This window comes from Crinia signifera, chromosome 1 (assembly GCF_055691185.1).
Source record: "Crinia signifera chromosome 1, ASM5569118v1, whole genome shotgun sequence".
Classification (NCBI taxonomy): Eukaryota; Metazoa; Chordata; class Amphibia; order Anura; family Myobatrachidae; genus Crinia; species Crinia signifera.
The window spans coordinates 197,570,713-197,574,686 of record NC_139217.1 but is presented as its reverse complement, the minus strand read 5'-3'; positions in this window follow the sequence as shown (position 1 = coordinate 197,574,686).

Sequence of the window (3,974 nt, the reverse complement as noted above, 5' to 3'; positions counted from 1 at the left end):
AACTAATCCCTTCCGGCATGCATTAAGAGTGTTACAGAATTTCCTTATAAATGGGATCTGCTTAGAATTAGGGGCATATATAACTGCAAGCGTTACTAGCTTACCTTCTAATTTCCCAGTTACGATTAGATACCTGCCCTCCCGGTCGGAGAGCTGTTGTTCTAGGACAAAGTCGCAGGACCTGGAGAATAGCAGGGCTACACCCGCCTTCTTGCTGGGGCCATTGGATTGGAAGCAATGAGGGTAAGAGGGGTTAGAAAATTGAGGAGGGGAGGACTGTAGGAAGTGGGTCTCCTGTAAAGCAACTACATGGGCTTTCAGCTTACTAAAATACCTCAGGGCTAAGCGCCTCTTGTTAGGTGAGTTGAGGCCTTTGACATTCAGTGATAACACTTTAACCATTTAAACAGTAAGGTAGGTATTGTTGTTCATTGCTAGGTCTCATCAGGTAAAATAATCCAAATGTGTGCATTCCAAAAATAAATAAAATAAACCTAGGGGGGAGTAAAACAGATGAGGGAGTAAAACAAAATATAGAGATTAGAATAGGAAGGAGCATAAGGGGCTGAAAGAAACAAAGAAGCTCCGTAAAGGGGCAACTGTAGGCCGCCACCATAGGCGACACAATAGGGGGTGTGGGGACAACTGACACCTTCCTCACTCCTATGAGAACTAGGAGGAAGATAATAAACATATGCATAAGAAATAAACCTGTATTGCAATCCTCTCTATCTCTATGAAATAAGGAAAATCCAACCATTAATAGGATAAAAAGGTAACCGTATTCAGGATCTATAATAAAGGCAGCCTGCGCTACATTAAACGGGAATCAAAACATAATATATGGAAATAGAAAGAAAAAGCATTGTAGGGCATTCCCAAGTAGGCCAATAGCATATGTGAGAATTAGCTTGGAACGGCCCAATACCAATTTATATTACTATGTCTTCATAACATGAATCAGGGTAAGGGATAAGGTATGGGTATAACCTGATATAGTTCAGTGTGGAGGTTGAGGAACTCCGTCTGGAGTTCAGAGAGGGGCTTGACATCAGGTGGGCCTGCCTGTCACCGACCAGTCCTGGGTGAGATGCAAGTCAGCTGGGTTCTTCAGAGGGGCCTCATCCAGCTTCCAGGAGGCCAGGAGTCGCGAGCCCTCGGACGGTGTAGACGCCACAAGTGTAGATCCATTTTTACGGATAAGTAGCTTTGTAGGGAATCCCCATCTGTAGGGAATATCAGCTTCTCCGAGGGCCTTTGTGACTGGATAGAACGACCTGCAAAGTGCTAGGGTGGCTGCAGATAGATCGCCAAAGATCTGGAGGTCTCCCAAGATAGGGGCGGAGTGATTGGATGGTCTAGCGGCCCTAAGTATCGAGTCTTTGATGTGATAATAATGGAGACGCATCAATGTGTCCCGAGGGGCGTCTTGAGGGGCATTTCGGGCTTTTGGCAATCTATGGATACGGTCTAGAAGGAAGTCTGTGATCTGAGTGGTCGGCATCAGTTTTGTGAAGACGTCAGTCACATATTCCGTCAGGGCCGAGTTAGAGACAGTTTCCAGAATGCCTCTTATTTTAATGTTATTGCGTCTCGACCTGTCTTCCAATTCACAAATCTTAGCTTGCAGAGCCCTTACTTCGTCCTGAACCCCTTTGTGTAGGACAAGAAGGTCATTATGTGATTTGACCACTTCATCCATCTTGTTTTCGTACCGCTCAGATCAAAATAAGGGCCATAGTGATCTGTAGAAGCTATAACCCACGATCATGGCCATAGGGGAACCTGGATGTTTTTCAAAATTTGTTATCGCCAATACTACATTACTGTATATTGTTTTCTGTTCTTTTTTTCCCTCACACTCGATGAGGGAACATAGAAATAAAAATGAATATAAAATTGAATAAAGTTATATTTGATCCACCCTTATCCATAACCCACATATACAGTAAGTAAGTACAGTATCTTTAGCAGACCAATGTATAAAACAACACTTTGTATATTTTATTATTTTTCATTTTACATTACAATGTCAACATTATTACTGTTTGTGCTTTTTCTTCTCCATAAATATTTCAGAGTTATTTCCTCTTAGCACGAGTAGCAGTCACCTTGTACATGACAGCAAAATAAATAAAACAAAACTAAAGCAGCATTAAAACATAGCCTTGGTTTTAGTCATAGAAAACATAATTCATGGAATTTACTTGCTGTGATAAAGCGTGGCTGGAAGTAAACATTTAGAAAGCTGGATATTTTATTTATTTCACTCTGTCTTCCTTGTTAACAATGTGATTATGCAATTATGTTTAGCTCCCGAAATGCAGCAGTTTATTTACCTTAACAAATAAAAGTACTGTATAAACTTATTTTAACTTTAGTGCAGCTGCTATGATGTATCTTTACTTGTCTTGATAAATATATACATAAAGTACAGTACCAAAACTTCGACCTTTTCTAATCCTGGAGTCACCTTTGACCTTGTATTTGAAGATGTGAACCTTTGACCTTGTATTTGAAGATGTGAACCTGTATTAAAATCTTTTGTTGTTTATAGTTGATTAGTGCCCTCTTTATGGTTGATTTTATATTTATAAACATATATAGAAAACCAGCAGATTCCGGCACTCACTACGACTCCCTTGTTAGGTGCTCCGGTGCCCTCCTGTGACGTTCGTCACTTTATGTAGTAGATACAGGATCGAGGCGGCACTCCAAAGGCTTTTTGCAAAGTCAAAAAATCTTTATTGAAAAAAGGGTGTCACATCCGACACGTGTTTCGGGCAACGCAGGCCCGTCGTCAGGGATGTGAACCTTTGACCTTGTATTTGAAGATGTGAACCTGTATTAAAATCTTTTGTTGTTTATAGTTGATTAGTGCCCTCTTTATGGTTGATTTTATATTTATAAATATATACATATATATATATAAAATCAACCATAAAGAGGGCACTAATCTGATCTGACTGATCCGTGCAGGCTGAAGCCAATACGAATTTATATATTTTTTTTTTTAAACATTCGTTTTTATTGGTTTTTTAACATTACATTATTGAGCAAATAAAAGGGTACAGAAATAAAAAAAAAAATAGGGGGGGACAAATAAAGGAAAGCAAGGGCACACATTGATATCTTCACGTGCATATGTATATATACATTTATAGTTCAACGTTACTGTAAGGGCCAATCAGAAGGCACTCCGACAATACTTAAACAGTGGCCATTGCCGTAACCTTTGTGTATGAGTTATGTTCTAGTGGTCCAGTACTCAGTCCACCCAAACCACTTGATTAATGGGTTGGAGGTCGAGGGAGAGTAGCGCACCCCGGCGGTTTCATATTCGCAGTGGCTTTGGACAGCTTGTTCGATTTGGGGGATGGGTGGGATTCGGGTGGAACGCCAATACTGTGCGATCAAAGTTTTAGATGCGATCAAAATGTGGCCTACTATATATCTTTCATTACTAGATAGGCTGTTAAATAGGTGAAAAATAGCCAATTTTGGAGTCGGGGAAATAGGGATTTTTAAAACGGTTGAAATTAGTAGAAACACTGCTGTCCAGAAACTGGATACATATGGGCATTCCCAGAATATGTGGAATAGAGAGCCCACATATCCACAACCCCGCCAACAAAGATTTGAGTTAGCTGGGCTGAATTTATGCAGCAATACTGGAGTCATATATAAACGGTGGAGTAATTTATAATATTGTTCGGTATGGGAAATACATTTAGACACTTTGAAACAAATTTGGAATATTTGGTGCCACTCTTCTTCACTAATTGTTTCTGCCAAGTCCTGCTCCCATTTCAATAAAGAGGGAAATTTTACAAATCCCGATGGTTCTAGCAGTAGATTGTACCACCAGGTGATACCCCCTCTACTATTCGCGCTTGTCAATTTGTTCCGAATGTACAGGGGGAGTGTGGGAACAGTATGAGGGGGCGGGGTTTTATCAAACAGCCAATGCCTAA